The sequence below is a fragment of the Dysidea avara genome, chromosome 13 (assembly GCF_963678975.1).
Source record: "Dysidea avara chromosome 13, odDysAvar1.4, whole genome shotgun sequence".
In the NCBI taxonomy this organism is placed as follows: domain Eukaryota; kingdom Metazoa; phylum Porifera; class Demospongiae; order Dictyoceratida; family Dysideidae; genus Dysidea; species Dysidea avara.
In genome coordinates, this window is record NC_089284.1 from 788,625 (window position 1) to 800,000 (window position 11,376).

Sequence of the window (11,376 nt, forward strand, 5' to 3'; positions counted from 1 at the left end):
CTGAAACTAAATCTTTTGCTGCCAGCACCATCCACACTGAATCCTACCAATGATTATCACTCACTGTGACTTAGAGATACAGTACCACGACTATAGTGTACCACACTTCGACTCCATTTTAAATTTCGAATTTAAACCACGCCAAGGAGCTCGAGCATGGCACATGCGTCTACAAGAAGTGTAATTATAGGGACTTCCCAAGGGATTTTCCACGTGATGGATCACGTGATACACCATCTATCTCGATCCCTTCTTCGAAGTCATGGTTCAACAAATGAGGTACACGTTTACAATTTACAGTGGTTGTTGTGTGTCCTGCTGTGAATCCTCACATGAATCTTAAGCTACTTGTGATGGTTGGGAAAAAGTTTGTGATGGTTGGGCAAGAAACTGTGATAGTTGGGCAAATGCCTGCCCATGCCCACCCTTGGCTACGCCCCTGACCGACTGAGTAACTGACTGATGCCTTCAGACAAGCGTAACTCTATAATGGCTAAGGCTACGTACTTGCACTGTTCGATGTCTTTTTAGCACAATGCATTCTTCATGGACTTACCAGTGTCCTTCTTTCTGTCCCATTCATCTTTGCTGACAGTGAAGAGTGTTGATTTGGTGTTAGCTAGCTTGTGATAGCTTCCCTTCTTAACAGAAAATCATCCGTATTTTTCATAGTGGCTACTTTGATTGCAGAGGTACTTTTCGAACAGTTCTTGATTCATACTGCTGTGTAGTAGGTTGAACATAGCTGACAACAAAGCATAATAATGGATACTTTACTTTTCATACAATATTTGATATAACAGAGGCACACTCATTTCTTTCTTTTGATGTGTTATGTGTGGATTTCAGGGGTGCTTTTCGAACAGTTCTTGAGATTCGTAATGCTGTGTAACAGGTGTGGCATAGCTGACAATAAAGCCTAATGGATGCTTCACTTTTCAGACGATAATTAACATAGCTGGCCAATTCTTTCGCAGTATGCATGGGTTCACCAGTCATAATAATATTATTTACAAAAAAATTAACTAACAAGTACACAAAAAAATGGAATTTTCAACTAGAGTAGGGACCATAGCACATTGATATAAAGTACTGAAACAAGCTGGAGTAGTGCATGATATTAAATCACAGTAAGAAGTGCTATATCTCTACTGTGCATTTCCGTTATGGTATATTGAGCACAGTAAGGATATAACACTTCTTGTTGTTTTACTGTGATTTAATATCATGCACTACTCCAGCTTGTTTCAGTACTTTTTATCAATGTGGTATGGTCCCTACTCTAGTTGAAAATTCCAAAAAAAAAAAATTCCAAAAAAAAATGGTGTAATTGTGTATCTATGTGTATGACTTGATTAAACTACAAATCATATCTTTTACCATAATAACCTATTTAATTTGTAAAGTCGTATGTTGGTGTAATCCCCCCAATTGTTGTATGATATCTCTTGTAGGTTGACTACACTGTATGTACTGTATAGGCAGAAATTTTGGCGTGGAATTAAATTTGGCGATTTGGCGAATGGTTACAAAATCGCCAAATTATTATATTGGCTGTGCTTACCCAAACCCCGGGTGCATGATTGGCATAATTTGGGAAACAATGGGCAGCCCAGAACATGGCTAAGTGAAGTGCCTGTCCAAGTTAGTACACGGCTTCTGCATTACATTTGTCATCTCATGACCGTGGCTATTATATAACGAGCATCATGATCAATCTACCTGGCCAAGCAGCTTCACTGCACCCAATTTCCCCAAAATTCAGTAGCAGGTACACACATGCACGCACACGCGCGCACACACACACACACACCCCCATACAACGGGAGCAACATAGATGCAATAAGCATCTCAAACAGTACACCTGCAATGAACATATCAAGCAGCACACATACAATGAGCATATCGAGCAGTACACATACAGTGAGCATATCAAGCAGCAAACATACAATGAGCATATCGAGCAGTACACATACAATGAGCATATCAAGCAGTACACATACAATGAGCATATCAAGCAGCACATAAGTACCATAAGTCAACATACCATGTTAGTAGAGATTATTGTGCCGTGGCTGCCTTGTCTGTATCAGAGATGTTGGCGTGAGCTAGGAGTGCAGGTATGGAATGTATCATTGCCGGAGAGGAGTGTATATATACTTGGTATGCATTGTTACTCCATCTCCCTACTATCTTGATTAGCCAATCCGGTATCCCTGCTGCAGCAGCAGTGGTTGCTGCACCACTTCTGAAGCTGTGGCTGGAATATTGATGATGACTGTACTTAGTTTTCAGCAAAAGGTGGCGAATGGTATTTGTCAAGTGCTGCCTGTCTAATGGGGAAAATCTGCCACCCTTGAACACTGGTGAGTCATCTTGGAGTGGTAGAATTGCTGAAACATAAAGTTGAAGTGCTCTGACGGGGCATGTGGATTTACCACTAGCATGAATAGCAATGGTATGGCCATGTCTAAAAGGATCAGTTTTAGACTGCTCTATCAGCACTGTGTATCTGTCCCCAGCAAGCTGTATGTGGCGCCAAGTCAGATTTGGGGTTGCAAATTCGCTAGCTCTCAGGAACCCATAAAATGCTAGCATGAAGGCTGCTCAGAGCAGACGCTTCTCCAGGGGGGAGAATGAAGGATCCAGACTTCAGTGTCTGAAGGACAGTGATGGTTATTGGTAGGCGAGTGTGCGACGATATCCCTTGTGATCGTTTGATGCCAGTGCACAATAGGTGGAGCAGCTCATCCTTCATGGGGTCCTCAAAGCCTCTCTCTGTGTGACCCAGGCGTATGCCAGCAAGGTATACCTTGATAGTTTTGTATGACACCTGGCATGCCATGTAACAGCAAAAATAATGTAAGGTAAGTGGTGAGGCTGGAAAGGCTGTAACTGTGTATCAGTTGCAAAATTGCTGAAGGGCTCTCACTCCTCCTTGATACGTTCTCCTTGTGGATGGAGCAACCCCTAAGGATTGATAGTGGTTGAGCAATCCCTCAAGAACTGGATCGGCCATGCACGGATGGTATTGGGGTTGATGGCTGCTCTCGGAGCAAGTTAGTGGAAACGGTGGACCTGAAAGCGAGAGAGAGCATCAGCAATGCAGTTATCTGTGCCAGCTATATGAGTAACAATTACATGTATGTTATATTGTGCTGCACAAAAATAGAGCATCCGGACAAGGGACATGACTTCAGGGCAGTTAGTGGTGCCTTTTTTCCAAATCTCTACTACAGCCTGATTATTGCAATGAACCAAGACCTTCTTTCTAGGCCAATGATGGCCCCAGGTGTTCACTGCAGAAGCTATAGCAAATAGTTCCTTCCAGACTATGCCTCTGTCTACTTGGTCACTTGACCAGTGTGACTGAATCCAATGTCCAGGCCAATATGCCCCCCAGCCAAGGCTACCTGATGCATCTGTAAACAGATACATAGACGGAGAGGTGGACCAAGTGCTTTCCAGGATATATGATGTGCCATTCCAAGTGGGGAGGAAGGCTAGGCACCAGTCTTGCGTCTGTGCATAAGCGTAGGTGGTGGTGCATGCGTGACACTTTGCAGCAAAGGTATGTGAGTCAGCGTAGAAATATTCTCCTTGTAAGCAAAGGATAGTTTTCCAACTAAGGACAGCAGTTGATGTTTTGTGCATTTATCCTTCTTCATGAGTGATTGTATTGATAAGATAAGGTCAGCTTTTCGCTCTGGTGAGATACTGGCTGTCATGTTCTCAGTGTCAATAACAATCCCCAGGAACGTGAGTCGGGTTGATGGACCTTCAATCTTAGAAGTCTTGACAGGAGCATTAATATTGTTACATAGGGAGAGCATTGCTTGCAGGTTGTCTGAGCATTCCTTTGTACCAGGAGAGCCAGCAGTGAAGAAATCATCTAGATAATGGAGTACATGGCGTACACCATGGTTGTTCGGGAGGGACCTGTGGATAGCATCAGCTAACTGATTAAATAGAAAAGGTGCAGATCGAAGGCCAAAAGGTTGGCAGATGTCAATATAGAATTGGTCTTTTGCCATTGGATGCCTAGAAGGTTCCAGTCTTCTGGTCTTACTGGAACAAGACGTAATGCATTCTTAAGGTCTATTTTTGCCATTATAGTACCCTTACCAAGGGCAGATACGATTGCAAATGCATCATCAACTGAGTAGTAAGAAAGTGCATAATCCTCTGGATTTATGGAGTCATTGATGCTGGATCCATATGGGGCAGACAAATGGTAAATTGCACACCAGCCACCATCATGCTTAGGGACCAAACCCAGTCCTGAGCAGCGGAAGTTCGGAAGTGGTGGAGTCTGGAATGGACCCAGCATGCGACCCATGTTGCATTCTTCAGTGATGTTGGCATCCAGTATGCTAGGGTTTTGGAGTGAAGAGGGAAGGTTGCTGCTGGAATGTGTAAATTGTGGTCCAGTGTAGCCAATGTCACAACCATGCTCTAGGTTGTGAATTAAAGTGCGCACAAATGTTTGATCAGGGTGAAGCACTAGTTCATTTTGTAGAACATCCAGGTTGATTGGTGTGCAGGGTTTTGAGTTAAGATGACGTGCACTGATAAGATACTGCAATTGCCATGGCAGGTGCTTTGCATGCGGGTGCAATAACTTTGGAGTGTTAGTACATACGTTAAGTGGTGGGTGTGGTGCTTCAGTGTGGAAGGCAGTGGTGCAAGAGTGCTCTGAGGGATATGCTCTAAAGTTGTGGTGTCAGGAGAGTGTGAGTGTTCTAGCCCTTTAGTGCACGAGGTGTGTTCTAAAAGGTTAGTATTAGCAGCGGTTAGTAAGTTGTCTAAACCTTTACTGCACAAGTTGTGTTGTAGAAGTTTAGTGTGTGGGTGTGCTAAAGCTTCAGTGCACAAGGGGTGTTCTGAAGCTTCATTTACAAAGGCATGGGTGTACTCTAAAGGGAGTAAAGGTTGAACGCCTGGCTGCCTGAATGTAAGCAATGGTCTATAAGGGGCTTGGCCACACTCAAAAATGAGCGGTCACCGTGACCTGAGGTTGGCCTCACTGGTTTTTGGGTGGCTGGTCTCCTGTCAGGACAGGAGATGCGAGGATGGGGACCCTTACATGTAAAGCAGATGTGTTGAAAAGTGCATGCATTTCTGGTGCACTGCCCGTTGTTAAATTCACCGCATATTGGAGCTCCGGATGTTCTGCGATGTGGTGGTCTAGAGCGTTGCGAGCTGTCACGAAAGGGCGAGTGAGGGCAGTTGTCTGGGTAGTGGTTTTTAGCCCCACAGTAAGGGCATGGCCACCGTTGTGAAGTGTTGGGGTTGGACATGTTTTCATACCACAATTCTTGATGGCGCTGATCCCAACGAAGGTAGGGGTTAGAAGCAGCCATTGTACGAAACTGCCCGTCTCAGTGCTTGATCATTATTAATCAACCAAGATTGTATTAATATGCGTGGCATTCAACCTATCGTGAAGTTACAGATATCTACCTAGCATAAGCACTTCAATAAGTTTGCGGTCTCTAAATATGCCACTCAAGGAAAGTGATGATAGGAAAATTTTTGGTTTCATTGCATGGAGAAGGAAGAAGACTAACCTGATTGAAGATAAAAGCTGGGAAAGGCCCCCAAAAATAACATGTGCTGCCTAATATGGCAGCGGCTCCTTTAAACATCATCCAAGAAATATCTTACACAGTGAAAATCTCCTTTATGGAATCGTATTAGTCCATCTGACATCAAATACAGCATCAAAATAGGAAAACACTTACAGACGGCTGTGCATGGGTATAGAATGTAAAATAAAATCACTGAAACTCGAACTTTCTTCTGACTGCTAGCCTGCCAGACTACAGTCGCAAGGCTGGAGGCCATTCCACAATAGCAAAGTCACCAGTGGGATGTACCTTTTGGAATTCCCATGAGTGTGTTACCTCTGCACCTTGTACTTAAACTGTACTACCGTACTGTTTGATAAGAATTTCCTTGTGACAAGCCATTTATAGACCTGTAGTGATTATAGCCTAACTCTATTGTAGACTCTAATCAGACTATTACATGAACGAGACAATGATTCACAAAGAAAGATATGTGATAACAAACTAGGATAAAACTGTGAGTGATGCTCTAGTTGATGACATGACGATCACAATTAATAAATGCTCTAGGTTGCAACATAATTATAGGAATGTATAATCTGGAATGCTGTGAGTATTTTGACACCATTGAAATTAATTTGCCACGTACACCAAACACTGAACATGCTATTGTCGTTACCTAAAAAAGGGACTCAAATAGTGGCACAGTAGTTACACACATCAACAGATAAATGTAAATCTTGTATGAATGGTGGTATCATGTGTCCAACTCTGTTTCTGAAAATTCATGCAGCTTATATTTAGACAAGATACCATCAGGTCATTAGTATAATAACGTTTAAATGATCATTTAAACTAATTAATTTTGGAACGAACAGCGAGCATGCTGCATAATCTATTACACAACGACCAAGACACAACCACGGGCATCAAATAGAGAATAGCTGAACTTGTAAAAAAGTATAGCGCATGCGTGGCGAACACGCTTTTTGCAATCACCTTTCGCCCTACTCAAAGCTCCCCAAGTTACTCACCGAGCGCCATGCCGAAGAGTAAGGCCGTTAAGAAGAGCCTACCCAGAAGGAGAAGGACACAGGCAAGAGTACCGAGAACAGATCGACATTGTTGGGAAGAGACGCAGGAATGATGAAGGAGAACGACAAGGAACAGAGAAGCGACCATGGCCAACAGAAGAAGAGAACACATCCAAGACTGTGACTTCAGCCGCCATTCCCAACATTGTAACGACGGTCCTCAAATCCCTGTCGGCAAGCAACTCGAGCGGCGTGCCCAAGGCCTCCAGCACTACTGGAGCGTCCGGCAGCAGCAACCTCACCCCGACCAGAGCTGCCAACGACGAACCACCTCGTCCCCTGACAACGGAGGACATCTCGGCCATCGTGACAACTATTGTTAACAATCAAGCCAAACAACCTACTCCTAGGGGCAGCGATCCACCAAGCTCGTCCTTCAGTGACCTTGGTAAGTACCTATTGTAAGCACACAACACGACCATGTACTGTAGCTGTATGTTGTTAAACACGCACACAGCAAAAAATAGTGTACCGATACTACATATTCTAACTCCGTATTTATTCAGTATTGGAACAACTAATTTAAAAATCTCCCTATAACGAGACAAAACGAATCTCAACTCTATAAATGACTCTAATGTTATTCACTATTTGGGGCTGTGATCTATTTTTGCTTGAGCCAAGGTAGAATTTTTGGACTATTAGTTCCAACACTATAACCTAGACGGAATAAATACAGTCAGTATTTGTGTATGAATTATGCTGTGGCAGCATGACCATGTACTGTAGTTAGGTGTTGTATTATGGCACCCCCATGCATGCGCACTCGCTGTTAGCACTTGCTATTAGCATTAATTATTTACTCTCTGCATGCCAACCCCCCTGCCTTCAATACTAAAAAAAATAATTAAAAATTAAAAATCAATCTTACAACTCATTCCATCCATTTTTCTCTTTTCATGCAACTATAGACTGGCGTAGTAACAACAACCTTGACCACATTGAAGAATTTGAGACATCTCGAGCACCATCATCCATTATGTCACAACCAGGAGATGTGATCATTAAACTAATGTTTACCATTACAAATGTACATGTACGTATTTGAAATATTTGAGCACTGAGGAATCTCATGATCAGTCAGTCAGTAAAAATTTAAATTTCATAGCAACTTATATATTGCAAATGTTTTGGGTCACACTGAAGGCACTTTTGGGCTTAGTTATATATATACTTCCAAGGCTGATATTTTTCCAAGAAAGGCTCAAACCTTCGTGATCCTACTGTTCATAACCAAGAGTTTGCAATAGTGCTCAGCTATTATGAACCCTTGCTACTGAACTGTTTGTACCATACATGTGTGACCACATTTACTAATGTGTATTTTGTTTAGCCACTTTGTGGAGAAAACGCAATTTCACTGATCCACGTGTACTTGGGGCAGCATGTGCTGCTTCTAATGAGATTACAGAAATTATCAATTCTATGAACAGAACAGTAACTGTTAGTATATTGAATGGAACATACCAGGTATACCACCACAAAAATAATGACATATTTCATTAATGTGTCTAGAGGTTGTTAATGGAATTAGATATGATCTCATAATAGAGGTTGCCTTGTCTACGACATGTGATAGAAACAGTGCTGAATGTTTTGCTAGCAAGTGCCCAATTGATGTTCGTACTAGGATGTTGTGGATGGCGACTGTTATAACTTCCCCTAATCCACAGCCAGCATACATGTACTGTTCTTGATGTCAGCGAAATCCGCCCTATAGTAAGTGGTATAGAAGTAGAGTGAGGATACATGGCACATTTTGAGTTAGTACAAGTCTTGCATTGAGGGAAGGTACTAGGGGGTGTATTCATATTGGCTCTTCACAAACTTAAATGGCTCACTGCATTACATTGTGTTCCTCATGTATTTGTGGTTTTATATTGATAGCCACCACCTGGAGGAAAGACGATCATACAAAATTTCACTGATCCACATGTATGTGGAGCTGCATGTGCTGCTGCTAATCAGATTACAGAAATGAGCAAATCTATGAACAAAATGGTGGTGGTTAGTGTATTCAATGGAACACAGCAGGTATTGTTTGTCATAGTAAAATGCATCAACTTCAGATCTTTATTTGTATAAAGAGCTTTGGTTAGAGGTTGCCTTGTCTACATCTTGTGAAAGAAATAGTCCTGAATGTTTCTCTGAGAAATGTCCAGTTGATATTCGTACCCAGATGCTGTGGATGGCATCTATTGTAGCTTCATCCACTCCACAACCAACGTACACTGTTATCAATGTTAAAAAAGTACCAATGTTGGTGATTCTGTAAGTGATTTAATATTTCCTTATAGTGTTTTTGATATAAGTGTTTGTCGAACAGGTGGAGCTCCTGCAGTAGTTTCCCATTTATTAGCCATTGTTGCTATGTTGACTAGCAGTTTCATTTTGTACAAAATTGCAGATGTGACAGACGTATTTTTCCTTCTGTGTGAATTCATGTTGCTACATGTACAAGTGCATCTAAATTTTTATTTGGAAGTGGTTTCATTTGAGATCACTTCAATCACCACACTGTTAGCTAACACTAAGCTAAAATCTTGACTGCGCATGCCATACTAATGTTAAACACTTTGGTACCCAACTAGCCTGCATACCCCTGCAGGCTGCTCTTTTCCATTTGCATGTGTTTTCCCAACCCCGCACAAGAAAGTCTGCACTTCAGCAGGTTTTTTTAGCTACCACCTTACCGTGCTCGCTGGCAATGTACATCAGCTTGAAATGGTGCAACATCAAGTTGACCGTTTTATTACAAACAATGTAGGTGTTACTGTAATGTTAAGTAAGCCCATGCATCTTTTTCACAAAGAAGAGATAACATGAAACTTGTAACCTTTTATAAAATTGTCAATCAACTGTTTCAGATATCCAACAATGAATTAACCCCTCCATACCACAACTCAAGGCCATGCATCCTTACCACCATGAGACCCTATCAAAAATTGATTCATCAGCAATAAAGTTATAATTATGGAACAACAACAACCTATACCTCCTAATGCATGTAGCAGGAACCACTACAGTAGAGATTTAAATAGTTGATAGACTTTATTTGTAGCCATAATCATCCTATCTGTATTGTAATTTTCCTGTATGCCTTATACTCCCTAGTGGAGGTGAAGTTTGTATTCAATGTTTATGCATGCAGCCCACCAGACTTCAAAACAGGTTCACAGTTTACTATTATGGAGTTCAACAATCCCTCCCCATAACCTTCGTGCAAGATAATTAATGCCTCTTATTCTTTGCATGGTTTGCTGATGTAGCTAAGCAGTAAGTTCAGTAACTATAGCTAATTACAATTGGTTTGAACTTCAAGTATATTATACAGGACAGTGTGCATGGCTTTATAATTCTTGTGTAAATACACTGATGATACACTTCAGATTGGCAATTAACTCATCCATAGATTTTTGCCTGGGTCTATGTGTAGAGTTATAGCTAGAGATCAGTCGTAAGTATAGCTCTCAAATAGCTGTGTAGTAGCTATTTCTATCATAAATACAATTCCCTGTATTTTATTATTAAAAGCTGTTGCTTACTTGCATGTTGCTGCTACTCAGCCGAGGCTCTCAAAGATAAACATCACAAGAACATTGCAACTGCCATGGAGGACTATTCTGCCCTTTGATTATGGAGACTTGGAATTATGGACTCCATTTGCTGTATAGAAACATTGCTGCAAGACCTATACTGCAAGTCGGAAAATAATGGACTGCCAATTATCAAGCTATTAAAGGCTTTCACGAATCTGATCTAGCTTGCAACTCTCCACAGTAGCGATTCCGGGAGAATTTAAAATTAATGGAAATAGTTTTTATTTAACATAGCCTTGTACAGTACTCCCTGAGGATCTCATAAACATTTAATTTTAAAAATTCTGTCATAGGATGGTGGAGTTAGCTATAAGCAATTTTGTCCTTGAAAATAGGCAAACTTTTCTACATATCTTTCCATTGAAAATTGTCCCAAAAATGGCACAATTGAACAAATCAGTGCTTATAAGTGAGCTGGCTTTGCAATAACATTTTGAACTTCTGTTTTCTGTTATAAATACCTTAATACATGGACCACAGTGTAACCTTACTTGTGAGACCCTCAGGTCACCTCCATAGAAAGCCACTAAATAGTTGCATGCATTTAGCTTCTTGCAGCGGATGGCAAAACAGCATACACATGGTGAAGTGCAACCACTCTGTACCAGTCACCTCCACTCAAAAATACAATGTGCATGCAAAACAAGGAGTCGTGCTGTTGATTTATAGCTGCTTATATGATTATTTTTTCTCTTAATGTGAGTCGGCTCCTTGACAGCCTCATTGAAAGCTACCGAAATGGTGCGTCAAAGAGATGAGCAGTGTTGGGAGTAACGCGTTACGTAATATTATTACTTTTCTGGTAACTAAGTGCAACCTATTATCTTAAGGTATATGGATAAATAGTCCAAAGGTACATTGTGCCTTAGTTTGGACTATCGGTCCTTACGAGCGCTAGAGTAGTGTACGGTATTGGAATACGGGGTGATTAGCAGTATACTAGCTACACTGCTTTAGGCTTCCCACAATCAATCGTGCCTCGGTGTTCTGTGCTGAATACTCGGCGAACGAGTAGATCTCGGAGTCGATTGACCTGGACCTGAGTGATACTTGTGTAGGTACGTATTTAGTTTTATACTTTGTGTTTATTTCTGCCTTGAGTTTTGCCACTAG

At 41.5% G+C, this 11,376-nt stretch overlaps 1 long non-coding RNA gene across 1 annotated transcript in view; it reads left to right on the forward strand.

The window, feature by feature from the left end:
* The first annotated feature begins 11,148 nt into the window (after positions 1-11,148).
* Positions 11,149-11,376, forward strand: part of LOC136243700 (uncharacterized) — a 4,205-nt gene continuing 3,977 nt past the window's right edge. Inside the window, exon 1 of the long non-coding RNA XR_010694962.1 lies at positions 11,149-11,321. This is a non-coding gene — a long non-coding RNA (uncharacterized lncRNA). The remainder of the gene's footprint in view (positions 11,322-11,376) is intronic.